Source organism: Notamacropus eugenii, chromosome 7 (genome assembly GCF_028372415.1).
Source record: "Notamacropus eugenii isolate mMacEug1 chromosome 7, mMacEug1.pri_v2, whole genome shotgun sequence".
NCBI classification, from domain to species: domain Eukaryota; kingdom Metazoa; phylum Chordata; class Mammalia; order Diprotodontia; family Macropodidae; genus Notamacropus; species Notamacropus eugenii.
Window position 1 is genome coordinate 125,436,631 of NC_092878.1, and position 26,446 is coordinate 125,463,076.

Genomic DNA, 26,446 nt, shown 5'->3' on the forward strand with positions numbered 1-26,446 from the left:
ACTTGTTTGCATGGGGTCTCCTCCCCCTTTAGATTTTAAGCTCCTTGAGGGCAAGAATTGTCTTTTGTTTCTTTTTGCATCCTTAGTGCTTAGGAGGTATCTAGCACTTAATAAATGTTTACCAATTGATTGGTAAGGCAAGCAGAAGGCCCTAATCTGTGACATAATGAAGCTTGAAAAATAATTGTCTCATCCTGAATTCCCCGTATTCCTTTGAGTTAAGGCATTGAAGGATGCTCTTAAGTGTAACTGTCACTGGGGGAAAAGCACATTAAACACTCAAGTACGAGTTAATGACTGGAATCAGTCACTACAATCAAAGATTTGTGGTATTTGCATAGGCAGAGGCTTGAGCAAAGTCACGGAAGGAGAAAGCGCAAAGCCTGTTCAGAACAGTTTTTCATTTTATAGATGAAAAGCGAAGTCCAGAAATAAAATTTGCTTATCATATGATACAGAAAGCTGCCCTGCTCCCAGTCAATCGTTTCCTTATAGATTTTTCCATAATCCAAAAGAAGAAGTACAAAGATTCTTTTTCAGTCCCAGTTTTAAGGAAAATGGATTGTTCTTTACGAGATAGCTATTTCAGGAACTCTCCTGTGAGACAGGTAATAGTCAGGTTATTATCCTTACTTTAAAGATTAAAACACTGTAAAAAAACAACAACACTGTCTCAAAGAGAAGCACTTTCCAACTATGCTCATTACCTTCTGTCAGTGAAGTTTGAATGATGGACTGTACAAGGACGAGGTAAAGAGCCCTGCGTAGAGGCGAAGGACAAGAGACTGGGGCTGAATTCTGCATTTATGTTAAAGGTGAGTCTTAAAGAAATCATCAAGGTAAAAAAAGTCATCATGAGAGAGTCAGAGACAGAGACACAGAGAGATAAAGGTAGAACTACAGACAAAAAGTAATACACATAGGAGAGAGAGAGAGGGAGGGAGGGAGAGAGAGAGAGAGAATGGGAGAGAGAGAGAAAGAGAGAGAGAATGGAAGAGAGAGAGAAAGAGAGAGAGAGAAAGAGAGAGAGAAGGAGAGAGAGAGGGAAGGAGAGAGAGAGGGAGAGAGGGAGGGAGGGAGAGGGAGAGAGAGAGAGAGGGAGAGAGAGAGAGAATGGGAGAGAGAGAGAAAGAGAGAGAGAGAATGGGAGAGAGAGAGAAAGAGAGAGAGAGAAAGAGAGAGAGAGAAAGAGAGAGAGAAGGAGAGAGAGGGAGGGAGAGAGAGGGAGAGAGAGAGAGAGAGGGAGGGAGAGAGAGGGAGGGAGGGAGGGAGGGAGGGAGGGAGGGAGGGAGAGGAGAGAGAGGAGAATACAGAGACAAAGAGTGAAGACATGGGAGAGAGAGAGACAGATATAAAGGCGGAGAGATAAGGAAAGAGACAGAGATGGGGGAGGGAGAAAAAAAATGTAGAACCAGAGTATGATATAAAAAGTACGCCTAAGAGGGCAAAATAGGTCTGTTTGAGGACATGTTATCATTAGATTTGGTGACATAGTGATAACATTTTATGTCAATATTTTAAGGAGTTTCATAATATTTGATTACTGAAAATAGTCTTCATAAATCTTATATAATTTCTTTAGATTGGGTAGCATGTTTGCATAATAATTGCCAATAGAACCACCTTTAAAATGCAATATAATGAAAAACAAATGAAAGAAAAAATAATTGAAAGATTTAATGGGGCAAATAGCAAACAGTTGCAGATTGAGACTGTACTGATTTGAGGAAAGATGGTGATGTTAAAAGTTCCAGCTAAACTGAGGCAAACAGAGGTTAAGTGATTTGCCTAAGGTCACGCAGCTTAGTGTTTGAGGCTAGATTTGAACACAGGTATTGCTGACCCCAGGTCCAGTGCTCAGTCCCCTGCAGTCACCTAGCTGCCTGAAGGAAATATTCTGAGAAGTCATAAAAGAAAAATTGATTTCCATTACCTTATAGATTTAGAGATGAAATGTACCTTAGAGAGTATCTAATCTAATCCTCTCCTCTTTAGATGAGAAAACTAAAACCTTGCCAGGTTAAATGACTTGGACTAGGTGATACAAGTAATTAGCAGGTCAGTCTTAAGAATTAAAACCCACAGCCTCCAAATCCAGTGCCTTTTCCACTATACCAGATTGTTTTTTGTAGGGTAGGAGACAAAATTAGGATAATTTTGAACGTCAGAAATCTGGATGTGATCTAGTGAACAAAGGGCAGTTATTGCAGGTCCTTGAACAGAGAAAAAGATTTTAAAGACCCAATATTTTAGACCAGCAGTTCTCAAACTTTTGTACCCAGGAGCCTTTAGTTGTTGTTTAGTGATTTTAGTCTTGTCCAATTCTTTGTCACCCCATCCGGGGTTTTCTTAGCAAAGATGCTGGGAGTGGTTTGCTGCTTCCTTGTCCAGATCATTTTACAGATAAGGAAACTGAGGTAAATAGGGTTAAGTGACTTGCCCAGGGTGACACACTTAGTAAGTGTCGGAGGGCAAATTTGAACTCAGACCTTCCTGACTCTAGGTCCTTACATTCTATTCACTGTTCCCCTTAGTTGCCCCGGGACCCTTTTATACTCTTAAAAATTATTGAAAACCACAAAAAAGCTTTTATTTATATAGATCATAAATATCAGTGTTTACCAAGATAGAGATTTAAATGTCTTAGACTTATTATAAAACTGATTTTGTAGACCCCTGAGCCAGTCTCCAGACCCTCAGAGATTCCCAAACTACATTTTGAGAACTGTTGCTTTAGACTGTATAGTCTGCTGGTGCTATACAACAGATGTATCCTCGTTGCTATCCACAATACTCCTGAGTGTGGCCTAAATCAGATGAAACTGTAATTGAGAAATATTTAACAAAATTAATAAGAACACATTAGAATATAGCTAACATTGATATGTGGTTTTCTGAGTCAACATACAGCTTCAGTGATCTTTATAGATGATTTAGTGTCTTCCCCCTGCCTATCTCCACAGGTTTCTTTTTGAGTTTGACACCATGGTTATAGAGAACAGATTGGAGGGTGTAATGATAATTTAAATGGGAAGACCTTTCCCATTTATTCATAGGTCGATGTGACCTGCTTAAATCACATGGAAGCCTAAATCACATGTGGTGTGAGGCACTTGCTGAACAGGTGGAACACGAAGGGTGAGCAGAACTGGGAAGAAGTTGGTGAGAACAGTTAGGGTGGAGGGAGGAGAGGACACAGGCAAACAGACAGCTGGGCTCATGAGTGTTTGTTTGTGGAAAGTGGGGGAGGGATAGGCTTGGGAATGACTTTGTCCTCTGCCATGCTAATGTGAATTGACTTCTTAGTTACTATTACAGATTTGGTTTTCTGGTGTCTGAATAAATGTTTTTCTTCTGCCTTCTATATGGAAAGTCTGTTATACTTTGCAATTCAGCATATTCATATTCACTGACAGTGCTGTGAATATTGCCTTGACAATACAGAGGGAGAGATTTAGCTAGTGGAGAAGATTTTTTAAAATGATTTTAAACTTCCATAACAGTGACAAAGGAACCGGTAGCACAACTGATAAAAATTGGAGAACTGATTAATTTGGCTTGTGAAATAGTGGTAGACACTCAGATGGAGATCCTCTGGAGGTAGGTAGAAATATCAAAGTAGGCTTCACGTGCTATGAAAATATATAAATTTGGGAGCTGTTGGCATAGTTCAAATCATGAGAATGCAGGAGCTCACTGAGAAACTATCAAGCACTAACTGCTGAGGACTGAGTCTTGGAGACAGTTTTCAGGAAAATGTGGTTTCACTGAACTCAAGGAAAAAGAATGTTTCAGGAAGGAGAGAGTTCACTAGACGCCCCAGTGATCAGTAGCATCTGTTCTGAAAAGACCATTGATGATGAAAGAAAAAAAAGCATTCATTAAGTTTTTTCTCTATTCATAAGGGATACAAACAGAAAAGTCAGACAGGCTTTGTTCTCAAGGAGAAGATAACAGGAATGGAAGGTTTCAGCTGTAAGTCAGATTGAAAATTGCCATGGTCCTTAGGGCACAGTGGCAAAGTATAAAAGCAGCATATTAATGCACTTCTCTAATGTCATTCAGTTGATAAAATCACAGTTTCTGATGGTGAACCATTTAACAGGGCCAAGATCTTTGGTAGCAAAAACTCTTCTTTCTGAATCTTCAATAGATGTGACAACCACACCTGCAGGAACTGTTGTCAGGTTGCATTTCCAAAGGGATCTCTTTGCAGGATGATGTATGAGGGTAGTGGACTGGAAGCATTGCTATTGTCAAGGCTTTTGAGTTCAGAATTCTGGCCTAAATTCATCAAGGTCTGAGGGAAGATGGTGGTCATAGTGGTAATGGTGGTCCCACTTGTCTGATAGGTGCTGTCCTCCTGTCTGTGGCTCCTTCAGGGTACCTGGCTACTTCAACTAGGCTGGCTTGCATGCTCTTGAGTACAGCTGGTGGGGATGACAGGTTCTTTCTCCACAAATGTTGCTTTCCTGGATGTTGGAGGCACAATAACCACCAGAGAACATTACTTTCCTTCGGAGTCCTCAGCACCGCATTCCAGACAAGTCATCATTTATCTTATCATTAGAGAATTTGGAGGGCAGGTATGTGGTGCAGTGAATCAGGAGGACCTGAGTTCAAATCTCACCTCAGACACTTGACACTCACTAGCTGTGTGACCTTGGGCAAGTCACTTAACCCCAATTGCCTCATTCTGGGTCATCTCCAGTCAACCTGATGAATTTCTGGTCACTGGATTCAGATGGCTCTGGAGGAGAAGTGAGGCTGGTGACCTGCACAGCCCTCCCTCACTCAGAACAAAGTCAAGTGCAAGTTATGTCATCATTTCTGACAATGAAGGATGAGCACAGAGAATTTGGAGTTGAAAAGGCTCTTCATATCATCTTGCCCAATTTCCTTTCTCTTACAGATGAGGAAACTGTAAAATGTAAATCAAGTTAAGCCATTCCCCTAGGTCCTACCTTCATGCCTTTGTTCACATTCTTCCCTACACCTGGCATGCCCTCCCTTTCCCTCTTCACCTATCAAATTCCTGTCCACTCTTTAGAGCCAAACGCAAATGCCATCTACTCCATGAAGCCAGCCCTCAGTAATGATGCTTCTTCCCTCAGATCTCACTTAATCCCATTCCCACCTTTCTAGCTCATTTAGGGATTATTTTGTATTAGAGGTGTCTGTATTAGCGTCTTATACCCCCCAACATACTGTCAGTTTCTGGAGGGTAGAGGACTTTATCCTATTGAAACTTCATCTCCTCCAAGATCTAGTGCAATGCTCTGTATACAATGAGCATTTTCAAAATGTTTGTTGCACTGGATCAAATAGTACAGTGTTACTCTGACCCAGCCCCGATCAGAACCTAACTTTTAGCTTCTTTTGTCTTTATTTCACTTCTCATTTCCTGCCTCATGTCTCTTTTCTCCCCTCTGCTTTCTATTTTTTCCCCTTATGTACTTCCTTCCTTTCTTTCTCTGGCCAACCTTCTTTACTGCAATAATCCAGCCTTAAGGGTGGTCACATGATTTCTCATTCTCTTCTTGCAAGAGAGCAAATATCATGAGAAGCTTTGTTCTTTTTGTTTGTTCTTGACATAGAGCATATTCTCTTGAAATGTGTAGGAGTCTTTGTGGCATGAAAAGCAGGACCTCCTGCTAATCTTACTTATTTTGTCAACCTTCCTCCCCTTCCCAGAGTTCTGGAACTTCTACAGCATGGTCTGATGCTCAACAGCTCACAGAGAAAGCTACCAAAAAAGTCTGACAACAGTGATTCTCAAGTATTGTCAGTGACTTCCCAGAAGCCCCTGTGACCCAACGCACATTTTTGGAGGGACTTTCTCTGGTGGAGGGGTTACTCATGGGATTCCAGATGAGCCCCCAAAACACAACGAAGCATAAATAAGGTGATTCCATCCAATAGGGACTTCACCTAACACCTGTATGTGTCTAATGCCCCACTGCTCTCTGGATTTCACTCCCTCCTCCAATTCACTCTCATGCCAATACATTTAAGTTCCCAGAGATGGATGACTACCATGTAGTTAACATTTTACTCTACCTCTGTTTCAACCCCCAATCCAATATGTTTTCTATCTATACCATCAACCACTCACAATGATGATACTTTTAGGTCTTAAGTATAACCATTTGTTTTGTTAGGTAAACTAAGGTAATAATATAGCAAAAGACATAAGTAATAAAAAGCAAGATATATATTTATGTATATGTACTGTTGACCTGAAAACTTGGTTAAAGAAAAGGCAGCAGGCTAAATGCATACATTTTATGATTTAATTAATTAATTAATCAATTCCCCATAAAGAAAACAGTTACATAATGCATTATGGAGCCAGAAATGTTCTGGCTACCCAGTGCAGAAATCTTCTGGCTTATATACATTTTGCCGTGAGAAAGGAACTCTCCTAGTTGAACAAATCATAAATTCAGTAAGACAGGACAATTAACAAAGCAATGTCAGTCAAGTCTTGAGATTCCAAGCTGGGTAAACATATGTCCCAGGTGGTAAGGAAATCCCACCACTAGTAAGTGGCAGGCTTCCTGCCCCAAACAGATAACTGATGCAGGAAAGGGCAAACAATGTTCAATAGAAATTATGACCTAAGATGTCTATATTTTCTTTACCATTATTCAAGATATGTCATAACATAGTATGTGTCTATAGATAATAAGATACAAAGGAAAGACCCATTATTCAAGATATGTCATAGGTTAAAGGTCTCCAAGGAATGCAGAGTCAGCTTTGGCTGGCTTTTGCTGACATAGGAAGAGGCATTCTCTGAGTTTGTTTCAGAGAGAACAAAGAGATTATTCCAAAATTTTATATTAAACATTATCAGTACATATATATATGTGTGTGTGTGTGTGTATCTCTAGATCACACACTTAAACCAGTTGACTCAATGGTTGTGGTGGAGTGAGCACACACAGAAACTTAGCAGGAAAACTTATGCCAAGAACATCTAGAGTGTATGTATCTGAGTTATTGATCCACCACCATAAAGCTGTCTCTCTCTCTCATTATCTGATTTTTTGATTGGTCAGAGAGAGAACAAATTTCACTGGACAAGAGCTCACTTTTCATTAGCTTGCTGCTCTCTGCTGTCCCCTTTCCTATTATGAAGGAAAAGCAGAAGGAACTTTGCAGGTGCTTTCTTATCCTGGTGAGCTGACTTAAACAATCAACTTGGAATGTATTACTATGAGCTCCATTTTGATTGGGCAGATCAACTGTCTAAGTGAAGGAATGATTGGTTGGACTGGTCTGTAGAGCTCAAGGAGAGCAAGTTTGATGAGTTCGGCAGTCGCCTGTCTTAAAGTGAATTGCTATTCACACCAAGTCCTAAAACTTTCTAAATGCCATTTACAGGTGAAAATTAAAAGACTAAAAAGCTGCATTCCAGTGGAGAAGAGAGGCTATCTCTTCCCTTTTTTTCTGAGTTGTAGTGGTTGTAACTCGGTGGCTTAAAGAAGAGCCTTCTAAAAGGTAAGAGACTCACTTTTACTTAAAAAGTGACAACTCAGATTTCTCCTATCAAATTACCATTCTTTTTTTTTTTATTAGACTTTACTTTCTAAATGTTTGTGTTTTGTTATTTTCATTATTTTACCCTCTTTAGCTGTAAAACATGTGTATGCAAATTAGGAGAGGAACCCTACAAGACTTCAGAGTCTCCAACAAGGCAACCTGTTGCTTTGGTTCCATTAAAACTGTTTCTTCAAACTTGGTCTTTCTCTATTAAAAAAAACAAACGAAAACAATTTTCTCTTTGTAACATTAAACTATTCCTACACAAGTGAAGTTTCTCTTCATCTTGTTAACAAAGGGTTCCAAGTCCTCAGATCCATACTACAAATCATTTTCTCTCTCAAACTGTCCAAAACCCTCCCTGAAAGCTTTTCTGAGGGTGGGGTTGGGTTTGAGCTCCCCCACTAATATAGTTTTCCAATCTATTTCTTCCTCTAACTCACTTAACTTCTCCACTAAGAATTTGGATGCTATGCCACTTGGTGCATGTAGGTTTAGTATTGATATTACTTGTTTGTCTTTGGTACCTTTTAGCAAGATGTAGTTTCTTTCCTTATCTCTTAGGTTTATTTTTGCTTTTGCTTTGTCTGAGATAGGATTGTATTCCTGCTTTTTTTTTTACTTCTGCTGAAGCATAATATATTCTGCTCCAACCATTTACCTTTGCTCTGTGTGTATCTCTCTGCTTCAGATATGTTTCTTATAAATCACATATTATAGGATTCTGGTTTTTAATCCACTCTGCTATCTGCTTCCATTTTATGGGAGACTCCATCCTATTCACATTCACAGTTATGATTACTAACTGGGTATTTCCCTCCATCCTATTTCCCCCCTGTTTATACTTTTCTCTTTCCTTTCTCCCTGTCCCTCTTCACCAGTGTTTTGTTTCTGACCACCACCTCAATCTGCCTCAATTTTCCCTCCTCCATTTTCTATATCACCTCCTCCTCCATTTTCTTTCCTTTTTCCCCTCCTACTTCCTTGCAGGGGAAGATAAACTTTTCTTCTTTTTTTATTTGTTAAGTATTTACCATGTGCAAAACACTATACTGAACACTGGGGATACAAATAGAAAAGCAAGAAAATTCCTTTTTCAGGGAGCTTACATTCTAATGGAGAAGACAACACCAAATGGAAGGTTTTAGCTCCAAGTCAGATGGAAAAGTCCCATAGTCCTTAGAGTATATTAACAAAGCAGATGATCATGCCCTCTTTAATCTCATTACCACTGATAAAATAATATCAATTCCTGACAATCCATTTTATATTGATAGAATCATAGATTTAGAACTGAAAGGGACCAGAAGGATGATCTAGTCCAATCTCTTCATTTTATAGATTAGGAAATGGAGGCTTAGAGGAGTGATGTGATTCAGCCCATATCATGTGGGTAGTATATCATATCATAAGCAGACACTCAATTCCAATTCGGGTTAAATACCTCTAAGTTGAATGTTTTGCCACCAAATGGCATCAAATTGTCCTAGAGTTTTCTAGGAAACAAATTATAAAATGCATTGTAGTTTACAGGGTAGGCAAGTTTTTCATAATACAAAATCACCAAAGATGACAAGCATTTTAAATATTAATACCAATGCTATAACTTCTTTTTTTGACTTTTAAAAAATTATTTAGTATTTTATTTTCCCGAATCATATGTAAAAACAATTTTTTGTCATTTGTTTTTAAAACTTTGAGTTCTAAATTCTCTCTCTTCCTCCTTCCCCAACCTCCCCTATTGAGAAGTTAAGACATTTGATATAGGTTATACATGTGTAGTCATGCAAAACTTTTCCACAATAGTGACGTTGTGAAAGAAAACATAGACCAAAACAAAAAGCCTCAAGAAAAATAAAGAAAGTAAAAAAGTATGCTTTAATTGGTATTCAGACACCATCAGTTCTTTGTCTGTGAATGGACAAAATTTTTCATCATAAGTCCCTCAGAGTTGTCTTAGATCATTGTATTGCTGAGAGTAGCTAAGTCATTCACAGTTGAACATCGAATATTTGTTCTTATTTTGTACACAGTATATTTCACTTTGCACCAGCTCCTGTAAGTCCTTCCAAATTTTTCTGCTTATCATTTCTTATAGCACAGTGCTATTCCATCATAATCACTTACCACAGTTTGGTCAACCATCCCCCAGTTGTTGGGCATCCTCTCAATTTCCAATTCTTTGCTACCAGAAAAAAGCTGCTATAAATATTTTCGTACATATGGGTCCTTTTCATTTTTGTTTTTTATTCCTTTTTGGATACAGAACTAGTAGTGGCATTTCTAGGTCAAAGGGTATACATGATTTTATAGCCCTTTGGGCATAGTTCCAAATTGTTCAATTGTTCTACAGAATCATTGAATCAGTTGACCATTCCACCAGGAGTACATTAGTGCCCTATTTTTTCCCACATAACCTCCAACATTTCTCATTTTAATTTTCTGTCCTATTGGTCAATCTAATAGGTATGAGGTAATACCTCAGAATTGTTTTAATTTGCATTTATCTAATCAATAGTGAGTTAGAACATTTTTTTATTTCTATAGATAGCTCTGATTACTTCATCTGAAAACTGTTCATATCTTTTTATCATTTATCAATTGGGGAATGGTTCTTATTTTCATAAATTTGACTCAATTCTCTATATTTAGGGGAAGTAAGGCCTTTATCAGAGAAACTTGCTTCAAAAACTTTTCCATAGTTACTATTACTAACTGCATTTCCCTTTATCCTATCCCCCCATTTATTACATTCTCTCTCTCCTTATACCCCGTCCATCTTTATAGTGTTTTGCTTCTGATTACCCCCTCCCCCAATATTTCTTCCCTTCTATTACCTTCCCTTCTTTTATCTCCTTCCTGTCCTGATTTGCTGCAGGGTAAGATAGATTTCTATACCCAATTGAGTGTTTATGTCATTCCCTTTTTAGGCCAATTCTGATGAGAATAAGGTTCAGTCACTCCCCCTCACATCCCTTCTGTTCCCCTCCACTGTAAGCTTTTTTCTTGCCTTCTTTATATAAGACAATTTACCCCCATTCTACTCCTCCCTTGCCATTTCTCCTAGTACACCCCTCTCTCAATCCTTAATTTTATTTTTTTAGATATCATGCCTTCATATTCAACTCACATCTGTGCCCTCTGTCTGTATATACTCCTTTAAACTGCCCTAATAATGAGGAAGTTCTTATGAGTTACAAGGATCATTTCTCCATGTAGAAATATAAACAGCTTAAATTTATTAAGTCCCTTATGGTTTCCCTTACTTGGTTACCTTTTTATGCTTCTCTTGAGTCTTGTATTCAGCTTTGATCTTTTCAAGAATTCTTGAAAGTCCTCTATTTCACTGAATATCAATTTTTCGCCTGAAGGATTATACTCAGCTTTGCTGGGTAGATAATTCTTGGTTGTAATCCTAACTCCTTTGCCCTTCAGTTTATCATATTCCAAGCCCTCTGATCCTTCAGTGAAGAAACTGCTATATCTTATGTTATCCTGGCTGTGGCTCCTTGATATTTGAATTGTTTCTTTTTGACTGTTTGCAATAGTTTCTCCTTGACCTGTGAGCCCTGGAATTTGGCTATACAATTCCTGGGAGTTTTCATTTTGGGATCTCTTTCAGGAGGTGATCAGTAGATTCTTTCCATTTGTATTTTACTCTCGGATTCTAGAATATCAGGGCAATTTTCCTTGATAATTTCTTGAGATATAATGTCTAGGCTCTTTTTTTTATCATGGCTTTCAGGTAGTGCAATAATTCTTAATTTATCTCCCCTGGATCTATTTTCCAGGTCAGTTGTTTTTCCAATGAGATATTTTACATTTTCCTGTATTTTTTTCATTCTTTTGATTTTGTTTGACTGATTCTTGATATAGAAGACTCATAGAGTCATTAGCTTCTTCCTAATTCTACTTTTTAAGGAATTGTTTTTTTCAATTAGTTTTTGTACCTTCATTTCCATTTGTCTAATTCTACTTTTTAAGGAGTTGTTTTCTTCAGTGGATTTTTTTTCCAGTTTGGCCAATTGTATATTTTAAGGAATTGTTTTCTTCAGTCAGTTTTGGTCTTTCTTTTTCCAAGCTGTGGACTCTCTCTTGCATAACTCTCATTTCTTCTTCCAATTTTTCTTCTACTTATCTTATTTGATCTTTAAAGTCCCTTTTGAGCTCTTCAAAGAGGCATTTTCGGTTTGAGACCAATTCATATTCCCATTTGAGGCTTTATACATAGGCATTTTGATATTGTTGTCTTCTGAGTTTGTGTTTTGTTCTTTCTTGTTGCCATAATAGCTTTCTATGGTTAGGACTCTTTTCTGTTTGTTCCTCATTTTTAGTCTATTTCATGACTTTTAAAGTTGAGTTCTGCTCCTGGGACACAGGGGGCACTGTCCCAAGCTCCTTGTACTAGGAGCCAGGGATTTAGTCACTGGCTTTCTATACCAGGGCCTCAGGTGCCAGCAGCTTACCCACTATGCTGGGATGACCTGATTTAAAATTGTGCCTGTTGAGTTCGGATTCCAGGGCTGGCAGTTTTCTTTCTGCTCTGGGACTGGAGGCCTTACAGTTGGCCTGCCATGCCAGGATGGTATGGCCTCAGTTACTGATCTGTGCTGTGGCTAAGAGCATCCCTCTGACTTGCCCAGACATTGTCTGTGCAGGGCTGTAATCCCCTCTTATCCAAGTGAGATAGACCTTTCCTTAAGTCCTTCTAGTTATCTTAAGCTAGAAAATGGTTTCACCCTATCCTTTTGTCACTCCAGAATCCATTTAGAGGCTTAGTTTAATATTGTTTTCATTTCTTCTATTTCTAGGGAGTTCATTTCTTCTCTCTCTATTATAATCACCACAGAACCCAATACAGTACAAAAGGCTAATTCCTCATACTGATGATCAATTCAAACATACACAGGTTGGTTGACTTCATCTTACACACACACACACACACACACACACACACACACACACACACACATTTCAAAACAATGACAATGACAGCAAAAACAGTAACAACAGCCACAAACACCTCCAATATCTATCTCTTCTTCCCTTTTCCATCCTATTCATCAAGTGACTGATCTACATAGCTGCCTTGACTGCTCTATGCAAAGTCATTAATGACCTCCAAGTTGAGTCAATAGTCTCTTTTTTCTTTCTAATTTTTTTTACATCACTGTTATTTCCTAATGCTGTACTTCCAGTGGGAACAGAGAAGTATAGTTTAGCAAAATAAACTGGCACATTGACTGCGCCTGACAGCACATGTCTTGTCTGTAGTCTATCACCTGCTACCAGCCCTCTGGAATCAAGATCGATTGTTACAGTGATCTTACTTCTGATGTATTTTATCATTTTAGTGGTGATTTCCTTCATCAATGTTGTATATATTGGGCTCTTTGTGTTTATTACTATACATTGAATCAGTTCATTGATATCTTTGTGAATTCTTCATATTCACCATATCTTTCACTGTCCCAGCTACACTCCTGACTCCCTGGACTTTCCCATCTCTGTACCAATAACCTTCTCACCCCTCCCTACTTGTGGTCTCCTTGCTCACAGATCCCAGGCCACTCATGCTTATTCCTTTCCTCACTTTCTAGGTCCCTCATATCTTGTCTTCTTCCATTAAAATGTAAATTCCTGGAAGGTAAGCGCCATCTTATTTACTTATATCTTCATCCCAGCTTCATATAATATCTGCCACATAAAAGTTTAATAAACATTATACTTACCTATCATCTATGTTTCACTATTTTTTCTGGTAAAATAATAATTTATTATATTCATATGCCACAATTTATTCAGCCATTTCCCACTTGCCAGTTTTGGGGGGTTTTTTTGCTACCACAGGAAGTACTGTTTTCAATATTTCAGTATTTATGTGACCTTTCCCTGTGTTTGACCCCTTTTGGGCAAATGTCCAGCTGTGGGTATGAATAGTTTGCTGTTTTTCTATCCTAGTTTCAAATAATTTTCCAGAAAGATTGGGCCAATTCATAACTCTACCAACAGTGTACTAATGTGCCTACCCTCTCTCCAAAGCCTGGAACATTGTCTATTTCTTTTATCCTCTTTTCTAAACTCTACCCCCTCTCAGATCTCGGAGTTGTTTTAATTTGTATATCTCTTCCTTTCTTTGATTTAAAGTATTTCATATAGTTGCTACTTATTTGCTCTTAATCTGACAATTCTTTACTCATAGCCTTCTAACACTTACTTGTTGAGGACCAGTCTACACATTTACCGTGCGCCAACTCTGCGTCAGTCATTGTGCTAAGTGATGGCTAGCCTTTTTTTCAGTTCTCATCAATTTAGGTAAAATTTTTGCTTGTAAAAAAAAACCCTTGTGGAAAGATATACCTATAACAACCAGTAAAAACCTGAGAAAAACCATAATAATTTTCTATCATGCTTTCAAATCCTCACTTAACCAGTAACCCAGAGTGCATTAAAGTTTATTCTAAAAGAGAACTAAGTGAAAAAAAGAGTTTTATTTATTTTATTCCTTAGAGTAAAAAGGGATAGTCTTTAAAAAAAAATTATAGGGTTGATACATATTTGGATACCTACTTCTTCAACTGCTTGAGGGATTTCATCGTACTTCAGGGTCACGAATTCATTTACCTCTGCAGTCTCCTGAGGGAGGTTACTCCTGTTCTCATTTAACAAGGCCACAATAGCAATTCATCTGTTAATTTAAGGTTGAAAGGTACTGCCTTTCTGCTGGAAACAACTGACTCCAACTCCTCTGGTGCCTTATAGTCATAAGATTGAAGCTTCTCTAACCTGTTAGTCTAACAAGGCCCAGAGGGAGGCAAGATATTTGACCTATCATTTCTCATTTGAATTTGGTTATTCTTTTTATGGCCCCAAATGGCTTTACCATGGTTTTTGAAAGATAATAGTAAAAGGTTTTGTGCTTTCCCAGCACATTCTTCTGCCATGGTTCCTATAGCCTCAAAAAGACTTGCTTAGAGTTTTTCTTGAGCATGATATTCCTTGAAAAGCTCCAGAGTTAATTTATTTTTTTAAAAGAATCCTGTAATAAGTATAAAAAGTTAACATTATAGCATATTTTAATCAGTTCACTCATCCTTAAAAAGAAAAAAATCACATTTTCCCTTCATTGGGAATTACGTTTTACTCAGTTTGTCTAAGCTCTCACAGATTTATTTTTTCTACCAGCCAGCCAGAAAACACACTAATTCAAAACAAAAAATATTTAATTAAATAGCATAGAAAGAAAAGTTACAAAATTTTCAAAAATTACCAGGAGTACACTCTTCCATAGGGTACCATATCACAACAGGGACAGCAGCTGCATGCTGCAAAGGCACATGGAAAGTCACATGTGTAGAGAAGACATAAAACCAGTTGATTCTCACTTCAGAGGTTTTGAGATCCTCTCATTACAGCTTCACTGCCAGTTGTTAGTATTCGACTCCCTTATGGGGAGGAGTTTCTTATTTCCTTCTTTCTTTGTTTCCTTCTTTCCTCTCATCTCCCTCCCTTCCACTCCTTCTTTCTCTCTTCCTCCTTTCTTTCCATTCACACGTCCATCCATCCTTCCTTCCTTTGTTCTTTCCATCTTTCTTACCTTCCCTCACTCCTTTCCCTTTCTTTCTTTCTTTTCATCTATCATCTATCTGTCATCTATCTACTATCTATCTATCCATCCATCTATCTATCTATCTTCTATCTATCTATCTATCTATCTATCTATCTATCTATCTATCTATCTATCTGTCTATCTGTCTCTCTATCTCTCTATCCTCTACCTATCTAAGTATTCATCTGTCTACCTGTAATGGTACAGAGAGTTTTATGGTGCTTTGGAGAATCTAGAGAAAAAGATATAGGAGGAGCAAGGAATATTTCAGTCTTCACTCACAGAGGTCCCAGATTTAGGGAATCTTAGAAAAAGAGTAACAGTAATGAGAATTCAGTATTACTGTCATTGTCACTGAGTTGAGTCCTGGGTGACTGATGCAAAAGAAGTTCTGGGAGAGCTGATGGTGGCCTTTACATCTCATGGCAGGGCCGCATAGCACCACAAAATAAGCTAAACATTGATTCATATGGAAGAGATTAGAGGATCTTGGAGGAGCAAAGGAGTTGGGGTAGCGTGTTTGTTACAATAATAAATGTGATAGCTGATTGGTTGAACCTTCATCTTCCCACTGTAATCAAAGTATTTCTCTTCTTTTTGCTTAATTCTACATCATCTCTAGGCCCTACTTCCTGAGACTGTGGAATTTAGCAGTTTATCCATGTAAGGGGGATTGTATGGGATGGAGAGGGCAGGGAGTAGAAGTTCTGGCTGATAGGAGCTCAGTCCTTGGATTATGTGCTGTGTACTTTGCCTGGTACATACTCCTATGGAGTCTTAGTGACCCTTTTTTTTCTTGATTAGGGATACATAAGCAAAGGGCCCTGCCTCCAATTCAAAGCATGCATAGGCATTCTATGACTTTATTAGCTGATTAACACATGATGAAGAATAATCTTTTAATTAACTGCTGAGCTAGAACTGAATGTACATACAAAAGGCACAAACAAGTGAATTCTCTCTCTTTCACTCTCTCTGCTCTCTCTCTCTCTCTCTCTCTCTCTCCTCTTCCCTACCCCCACAGAATTTAATCAAAGAGAAAGAAGTACTATAAGCCTCTAGGTAAAGAGGAAGGTAGGTAGCCTGCTACAGTCAGCTGCCTGGGCTGCCATGTGGTCATGAACACCTTAATACACATACCAGTATTTCTAGCGTAGTAGAACACTGGGCCTGGAGTCAAAAAGACCTAAGTTCAAAGCTGGTCTCAGACACTTATTAGCTGTGTAACCCTGGGTAAGTCACTTGTCCTGATTTGCCTTACTTTCATCCTCTGTAAAATGAGCTGGAGAAGGAACTGGCAAACTACTCCAGCATCTTTGCCAAGAAAACCCCATGGACGATATTGGTGTGTTATGGCCCACAGGGTCAGGAAGACTTGGACACAACTGAACGACTCAACAACAACCATAGCCAATGTTTCTGTCTCTATAGTGTTTATCCTTCCTTGATTTTAGATGTATGAGTATCAAAGACAGAATAACTTTATGAGCTTTTACAAGTTGCAAGAGATACCAGGGATCTAGTAACAGAGAATGCCTTAGTCACAGTAGAATAGTGAGCCAGTACAGCCCTGAAGATTGACTTGCTTGACTCAAGACAGCTATGGATTGACTAGGCAGTGAAGATATCATGGTCAGCAAGCAAGAGAATGACTTTTCTACCAGTTATACCACAATCCAAAGTGAACTTGGTGGGAAGAATCCATTCACACTTCAAGTGCTAACCCACTAAACTCCAGGACCAAGTTGGATCCTGGTTTCAGAGGGGTTTTAGTACTTTGGGTCTTGATATAACTTCTCAGTAAACATTCTTTTGTAAAAGCAGGTTGATACGAATTGGTTATATATGATACTGAGGAGGTATCAACTGACCATTGATATTGGGAGATATTAACTGGGTGAATGATATTGGGGGGGATTACACTGGATAGGAGCTCATGTGTGAGAGTATTATGGAACAACTATACAACCCCTTGAAGTTTCCCCTGTGACTCCTGTGCTCTGAGGACCCAACTGTCAGTGGGAGTATGCGTTGGGAAAACAAATCCAGAGTTTTGACGTGCTACATGAGGTGGCTAGGTGATGAAGTAGATAAAGCACTGGACCTAGAATCAGGAAGAACTAAGTTCAAGTCCTATCTCAGATATTTACTAGAAATGTGACTCTGGACAAGACACTTAGCTTCTGTTTGCCTGAGTTTCCTCAACTGTAAAATGTGGATAATAATAGTACCTATGTCAAAGGATTGGGGTAGCTAGTTAGCACAGCAAATAAAGTGCCAGGCCTAGAATCAGAAAGACCCATCTTCCTGAGTTCAAATCTAGCCTCAGATACTTACTATATGACCTTGGGCAAGTCACTTAACTGTTTATCTCAGTTTCCTTATCTGTAAAATGAGCTGGAGAAGAAAATGGCAAACCACTCCAGTATCTTTGCCAAGAAAACCCCAAATGGAGTCACAAAGAGTCAGATGCAACTGAAAATGACTGAACAAGAATAAAATGTCACAGGGTCGTTGTGAGGATCAAGTGAGATAATGTTTGTAAAGCATTTAGCACTGGCACGCAGTATATTTCCTTCCCCTACATCCATTTAAGAAAATTCTATTACAGCAAAGTTATTTGGTAATTTGTTTTTTTTTTTAATAGTATTCTGTACAACCTCCCTAAACAGAACACATGGTCGTTTTTATCCTTTTTGTTCAAAATATCTAATAATCTCACTAAATCCCTTCCCTAAATAATTAACCATTTAGCTAAGTTGCTAATTTTTTTTTCTCTTGGTGAGTCTCTCTGACAGACCATGTGTATAAAATAACATTAAGCTAAAAGATATGCTCTGTAAACAAATTTGTAGAATCTTGGCCAAAACGGACAATGAGAATTTTCACTGGAATTGCTTTGGTAATGTTAAGCAATTCCTGGGTCATGTAAAATGACCTGACTACAAGTTTTCCATTGGCTTAAATAACTTCAGAAAACAGGGCAATCTTGGCTCACAGAGTAGCATTGGGTTTGTCACCAAAGTCCCTTTCATCAACATGCTACAGGGTCACAAAAGGCCAAGTTCAAGAAGACTCACAAAAAATTTTGCACACTTCATTGCCAAGGGGTTTTAATACAAATACACTGAAGACCTAAACTTGTGAAAAAGAGTCTCCTACATGAAACTGAATACTTTGAAAACAAGTCTCTACTAAATTCAATCTCCAGATTTGAAAATAACATGGCAAGATTTTCTAAGACCTTATTTTTATGGTTCCTTTGCAAAGACACTGGAATACATCATTTCCTCTCCATATGTTTCTTATCCTCTCTGAGGCTGAAAACTGTGTCTCTTCCTGGTGCATGAGTTTAATGATGCTTGTACATTTTTGTGGAATTTTTCTGTTGAAAGTTTAAATCACACCGGTTGTTTCTATGCCTAGCAAAATGACAATACTTGGTGTTATATCATACAAAAGGAAAGAGAAATGCACACCTTTGAATGTACTCTGTGTGGGGTTTGGGGACTGATTAAGCTCTTTTCTCACCCTAAGTAAAGTCAACTATTTTCAGGGATTTATTTTTCTGTTCCAGACTTTTGAAATAAGAAACTATCTTAGAAGTTTGCATTTCAAAGATGCTCACATTCTATGGGTGTACATGAAAGACAGCCAGTTAGTTAACTTTCTCACTAGAGCATTTATCCAGGTAGAGGTGAAGGACTTTTTGGCTGAAGTGAGAAATGGTCATGCCTGCTCAACATCCCAAATTCTGGATTGAGGATTAGAAATCCCAACTCCTATTCCTTAACCCCTTCCTACCAAATAATTTTGTGTTCCTTAATTTGTATTATCATCTCTACTATAAATTGTCTGAATGTGGGGGATAAAGGATTGGACCTTTGATTTTTCTTAATTTATGGCGTTACCAGATGAGTAAACTCCCTCTGCACGTACATTCCTTCTCCACAAGTTAATCTTATAGAATTGACTAGAATACTGAGAAGTTAAGTGACTTGCTTAGGATTGCACAGCAAGGATCTTTCAGAAGTAGGATTTGAGCCTCAGGCTTCCTGGCTTTGAGACCAATTCTTTATTTACTACATATGCTGCCTCTTATATGAATATGCTATTAATTCTATGGATTATATATAGCACTCCATCATAAATTGGTTGCCTTCTACTTTCTATTCATTTTGCTGCCTTCCTCTAACACCAGGATATCAGCACAACACTTGGATAAAAGGAGGCAATCCTATGGAGCAGGAGTCCTGGTTTCTTGGAACCTGGGCGGAACCTCCTGGTGAAGGACAAACATGACATATCAGTTTGGATTGGTTTCTTGGTTCCCTTGACTGGTATTGCAGCAAAGGGGATTGGCTACTGAGTCAGGAGAAGCTGTCCATTTGATAGGTTAAAAAGGAACTGGCATGAAAAGCTCAGCCTTCCTCTTTTATCAAGCTTGTCACTTGGGACTTTGCCGGCTCCCCCTTAGATTTCCAGAAAATGGAGTAGATGAGGAGATATTTTCCCCTTTCCTCACCAGTGGCAATGGCAGATACAGGCATATGGCAGTGAGAATATGTGTTTACCCATGAGAATCTGAGACTAGACATTTAGTTGCTGGCTTGCTCTTTTGTTTGGGTTGCTTCCCCAGGTCAAGAACAGTGACCCCGAGTAATGGATGGTTTTGGCCCCATTGGTAACTTTGGGAGTTTGAGAGGTTGGGAGTTCCTGAGTTGGAACTGGCTACTCAGATGAAAGACTTCCTACAACTATACTGCTGATCTGGGGAAGATCCCACACTGCCCAGAGAAACTTCCAGGAAAATGCTGTAAATGCAAGGAATGAAATAGTCCATGTCCTAGAGTTCCAGACCCATGAGTTACCCGATGATTTGTTAATACACAATGATGAATCTTTTGTGTTGTAGTCATTTTTTTTGAGATAGAAGAAATTGTTTTCTTATGTGACAGTACTTAGTAAATGCTTGTTGACTGCTGAAGTGACATGTTAAATCTGATACCAATTTCGTGGCTCATTGTTATTTCCGTTAAATAATATTGTTGCTTTGTGCATGGAGAAGTCCAAAGTGGTAGCTGGCTTCAGGAAAAAAGATGATAATTTCAGTTTTATACATTTTCTGTTTGAGGTAATGATAAAATATCTGACTAGAGATACCTACAGTATTAACCACCAGGAGGCAATTTAAGATGTGGGTCAAAAGGTGAAAGCTAGAAATGTAGATTTGCAAGGTTGTGCTATGTGGTCACTGAGGACACTTCTAAATCTGAAATTCTATGATCCATATAATGGTAAAGCCACTAGAAGGAGAATGAAAAGACCTGGCTCTAAATTCTAGCTTTCCCATTTTTTGGCCATATAAGAATCATTTAATTTGTCAGGATCTTGGTTTCCTCATCAGAAAAATAAAGGAGTTGACATGATGAATTCTAAGGTCCCTTCCATCTCAGACATTCTGGAATTCTATGAGGAATCTCTACTAATGAAATAAGAAAAACTGAAATCATGTTGAAGCCAACAAAATGTAGATTGAAGGATGCCTTAGCAGTGTCATAATTAGGGCAGGGCAGCCTAAACTTTGCCTTGCAGAGTTGGCATCTGGGGGGCACACTTCCTCTCTGTGACCCATGAGCCCCGTGCCATGTGACACCACTCCTAAAGGTCCCTCCCCTTCAAGAGCACTTTCTTCCCACAATCTCATCCCCTCATGTACCAATATTTGTTCCTACCTAGTCCTTTGTCTTCTTCTAAAGTATGAGGAATCAAGAGCTGTGTGTGGTTCTGGGACTTGTACTTGTGGACAACAGGATGTCCCTTCTCCCAGAATCCCTGAAACCACCCAGGGCAGATTATCTTCAGTTTGTCCCCCAACCTCCTTCTCCTTTTCCTACTTAACTAATTAGTCCTGGACAGCAGAATTCCTAGTTCCAACTCTGCCTCTTAGGTTGAGTTTTCATAATACAAGAGATAGTAAAAGAAATGTGAGATTCCAGGGAAGTGTTAGAATTCATCAAGGCCAGAAGGAATCCTGGAGCTCGTGGGGATGAGGGAGTGGTGGGGGGATGGAATCTGAAGATAGGGTATACTAGTACCTTGAAAATTTCTGATATGAATTAAATGATGGATAGTTAGAGAATATTGAAGGCACTAGAAGGACCCCAACTGTTGAGTCTTGAACAGTCTAAGAAAGTGAGTTCCCTTCTAGTTCCTTATCATGGTGGGGAGGTCATACTGGCTTCCCAAAATCCTATGTCAGGGAGCTCCAAGTATGGACCCCTGATGGACTGTGTGCAGGCCATCATCTGAAGATCTCAAAGGTTCCTTGCCAGGCTCTCCACAGCCATCACAGCAGTTCACAAAGACTGACTGCTAGGAGCAGAGGAGTGGTAATCTGCAGCTGTGAAGTGAGGGCCACACCAGAGAATTCACAGTTCCTCAAGATATTGAAGGAAGAAGGTGAGAATGTCCAAGAAGAACCAGGACCAGAGAGGATAAAGTTAATGACCTAATGAATTAATGAGAGGGGTTTTAAACAAATATATCAGAATGTAAATAGCCAAACAATAGATAAGCATTTATTATGTACCTACTATGTGCCAGGAACTTTGCTCTGGGGATACAGAGGCCAAAGTGAAACACTCCCTACCTTCAAGGAGCTTAGATTCTATCTGGGAGAGACATGTTTATATCATTGATCTAGAGCTGATCATCTAGTCCAATGCCTTCATTTCATAGATGAGAAAGATGGTATCCAAGGAGGTCATGACTTGGCCAGGGTCACACAGGTAGTAAATATCATAAGGAAGGTACAAACCCATGTCACTATAGGAAGTTAGGTGGCAAAGTGGTTAGAATGCCAGGCCTGGAGTCAGGAAGACCTGAGTTCAAATCAGTCTCAAACACTTACTAGCTCTATGACCCTAGGCAAGCCATATTACCTCTGTTTGCTTCAGTTTTCTCATTTGTAAAATGGGAATAAACCTAATAGCACCTACCTCACAGGGTTATTGTAAGGATCAAATGAGATCATTGTAAACATTGAGCACAGTTCCTTGCACACAGGAAATATATATACAAATACATTTATGTATCAATATTTATTTTTACTATTATTTCCTTTGACTCTAAATCTTTCCACTAACTACATAGCTCGAGATATGGTTCAGTGCCATGTGGGGCTGGTGAGGGGAGTTTGTTTCTCCTCACTAGCCTCCAACCTTAGGCAAGTTGCGACACTGATCCAGTCACTGCCTTGACCTGTACCCTCAAGTGCGTCTGTGTCTACTGGCAAGATTGGTCAGGGTTGAGCTCATTTTCTTGTCAATACTCATCCTCTCTGAGAAGTGATGTAGAAACTACACAGGGTGCTGAGTTAGGGACCCAGGAGCTCAATAGCTACTCCCCAGAAGTCCATCTCTCAGGATCACTTTTTGGACACCTATACTCAGAGAAAGAAACCAAAAGCAGAGGAAGAAGCTAGAGGCGTGAGGCCCACTGAGCTCATATGTTTGACATCTTCATAATTCTCAGGAAGTACCAGAGAGTTAGTTACGTGGCACTCTTTCCAGAGAAAGGAAAGGAGAGAGTACCAGAGGTCAGAATCACTTATTTTCAGGTATAATGAGTAGACTGCTCTACTAAACTCATCACCCAATTGGCTAATGCCATACAGAGCTTTGCCACTGTGCTATCCCATCTGGGGAAAAGAAGGAAAGAGGCACATGGAATCCAACCAGAAGTCCATTGGAAAGGACCTTAGTAAATACGTGACTCTGAAAGTGACTCAGCTTCAATCATGCTCAGGAGGTTTGCTTTAGCCAGAGCTGAAGGGGTCAAGGTAGGGCTGGAGTCCCTTGATTACATCCTTTACATAGGTATAGCCAAAATAGATATTATTAGGTCACAGTGATGGAATAGGGATAGCACTAGCAGCTAGGAGTGGGGAGTGACCAAGAAAACTTCATGTAGAAGATAGCCCTTGATCTGAACTTGGAAGAGAAGCAGAGAAGGATTCTGATAGAAGGAAGTGAGGAGGGGAGTGTATTCCAGGAATGCTGGACAGCCAAAGCAAAGGCATGGAGGTGAGAGATAATATGCTGCATTGTCTATAGTAACTAGTTATCCTCAGAGACTTAGTAGTCCAATATAATTGTCATTGATCCAAACATTTTGGGAATTGCTTTCAAAGAACAACACTTCTTGAAGTAGGCAGAATGATACAGTGGAGAGATAATTGGTTGGTCCATGGAGTCTCTAAGGTCCTTTCTGGCTCAAGGTCTACGAGGCTATTGGTCTAGTACTGGTCTGCCGTTTACTGGCCACAGCTACTGGGCAAGCCATTTTACTTTTGAGGGCCTCAGTTTCCCTGACCATAGAATAAGGGCATTGAACTTGATATCTCAAATTCCTTCTGTCTCTCAAAAACTAGAGAATACCTTTCCCCAGGTTCAATATTTTGGGGGGACAGGGGAGAGCGCAGCAGTGACAGTCATGTATCATGATTATCACCAATAGCAGCAAAACTGTTTTCTCGTGGGCAGATTTGATTTTTAGAAATAGTCCAAAGTTATTTCAAGTCACATGTGGTGACTTGAAAGTTAGTGATAATTTCAATAATATCATTTTTAATAAAACTCCCCTCAAAAAATTTCATGAGGTTTGACTATAATGATAATGATGCCCCTCTTTCTGCATGTCTCTTAAACGGATTATTCTCTTAACCTCTATCTCAGTTTCCTCATCTGTAGATGGTGATAATACCACCTACTTCCCAAGGTTACTGTGGGGATCAAATGAAATAATGATTGCAAGGTGCTTAGCACAGTGCTTGGCACATAGTAATCCCTCAATAAATGCTATTTGTTTTTAATTATTATCATTATTACTGTCAAGATAATTTTCAAAGGAGTGACCTAAACATATTTTGAAAAATTTTAAGAATCATTGGAATAAATATATAATCTCCCAAAACTACGACTTTGAATGGGATAACATTTATACACACACACATGCACACATGCATGCACACGCACACACAGTTATTTATTTCTATCCTAGCACATTTGTTAAAAGAAAGAAAATCCAGTGTTGAAGTAAATGAGCAGGTTCTTTATTCAGGATTTTTATTAAGCACCTACTATGTTGTAGGTATTGTACTAGTTGCTAGTGAAACAAAACCAAAAATAAAACATTCCCTTCCTGCAAGAAGCTTACACTCTGGAGTCAGTGGGTGAATGTATTATATCTTTGACAACAGTGATGAAGAAAGGCCAACAGAGAACTAAGATCTTCCTCCCAGGCCAATTCTTCCTAAAACCTTAATGATCTTTAGAATGAATGGCAGAGAGGACAGAAAGAGTCCTGGATTTGGAATTAAGGGACCTGGTTTCAAATTTTACCTCTGATCTGGTTAATCTGTGTGACCTTGAGCAAATCATTTCAGACCTTCAGTTTCCACTTCCTCAGCTGTAAGATGAGGGTGTTGGATTAGATAACCTCACGTTTTCTTCCATTTCCAAACTGTACAAATTTTCAAAAGATATGATAGCAATGCATTAGCTCAATCTCTTCTCTTTTTCTTGTCTTGAGGACAACTTTGCCTGTTTTATTCATTTTCAGCGTTCTCGTATTATTTTAATATTGGTGGCAATTTAAGCAATTTGTGCTTTTAAAAACAGCTTCTAAGGTTACCATTGCTTGCACAAAATCAGTCGGGTTGGTAGGTTGTTTTGCACACATTTCTAATTATTTGTTTCAGCTAATAAGAAGGAAAAGTCATTTCAGTAAATGGAGATGATCTGTATTCTCTTTGTTAAGGAGTTATGGCAACAGCTGGCTTTCTCTAGGGAAATACCATGCCTCTGTTGATCAAGTAGATGGCACTGTGACATCAAAGCTAGCCAAAAAGATGAGCGACTCAGTAATTTGCAGTTGGAGGGAAGGAAACCTGAGAGAAGAAAAATAAAAACCAGAGGAAAATGTAAAAGATAAAAGGCATTTTTTGAAGAATTTTTAATAGGCACCAAATTTCAGTGGAGCATTGAAAATCTCATTAATTTTAACAGGGGAGATGTCTTCTGGAACTACAGATGCCATGCACAGAGCTGGCTCGCACTGGATTTAGCAGAATCAGTTGTGAATTCCAGCTGGTGCTTCTGATCTGGGTGTTTAGTGTCCTACAAAGATCACAAAAGGCTATCTTATACCTACTGACTGCCTTTCAACTTTTCAAACACTTCCAAAGATCTAGTCCCACCCCATCTCTAAGTCCCCTCCCCCACGAGTCTTAGCTTTCTAATGACCTGCCTTCTAACCATGCTTCCTAATATGTTAAAGATTTTGTTGCCCATCTCTTTCTTTGAAACTTCAGCTCTTTTTCTAATACCAGTGTTGGTCTCTTTTCAATTCTCACCTCAGGATTCCCACCTCTATCCACCCTCAGACATGACTTCCAATCTCCTGACCCATTTCCACTGTGCTTTTTTGCTAGGTATTCTGTTTCTATGCCTTTTACCTGACCTTGCCATTTTTCTCCATCTCCTTAATATTTCCTCTTCAACCTACAATAGCTCTCTTACTCTCTTGAAGAAGAATTTTTTTATATTGTTGGATCACAGATTAAGAACTGGAAGGGACCTTAGAGGTCATCTCATCCAAAATCCTCATTTTACAGATGAAGAAACTAAGACCCAGAAAAATGAAGTGACTTGCCCAAATTCACACAAGAAAGGATTGGAACTCAAGTTCTGTGACCTCAAGTTCTATGTTCTTTCTACAGTGCCGTCTTTGTACTGACTTTCTCTATAGTTTTTCGTAACTTATCTACCTAAAAGCAGGACCTAATGTTCTTAATCTTCTACCCAGAGGCAATGCTCTCCTTAATCATGAAGTCAGGCTATTCTCTCTCTGTCTCTCCATCTCTGACTCTAGTAGTTCATTACGAGAGTAGTTTGATTAGATATGAGAGAAGACAAGAAAACTCCCTTCTTTCACTAAGGAAGATTTTAAGTTAATATAACTACTTAACCTTCCTAATCTGTAAAATGAGGAGAATAGACTATTTCATTTTTAAGGTGGAATTCTCCTGTAAGTCTATAGGAACCCTTTATTTTGAAATGAAAAGAACATTGTTCTTGGAGTCAGAAGACCTGTGCTTGAGTTCAAGCTCTCCTACCTATTTAGCTTTGTGACTATGGGCAAATGATTTAGACCGAATTTTAATCCAACTGTAGGAAAGAGGTAGCAGTGCACAGTGGTAGACAGAGAGCTAGCTTTCAAGTTAGG

General features: G+C 38.9%; 1 long non-coding RNA gene across 1 annotated transcript in view; it reads left to right on the plus strand.

Moving 5' to 3' along the window:
- Positions 1-26,446, plus strand: part of LOC140513397 (uncharacterized) — an 81,968-nt gene that overhangs the window by 42,523 nt on the left and 12,999 nt on the right. Inside the window, exon 2 of the long non-coding RNA XR_011970158.1 lies at positions 7,390-7,506. This is a non-coding gene — a long non-coding RNA (uncharacterized lncRNA). The remainder of the gene's footprint in view (positions 1-7,389; positions 7,507-26,446) is intronic.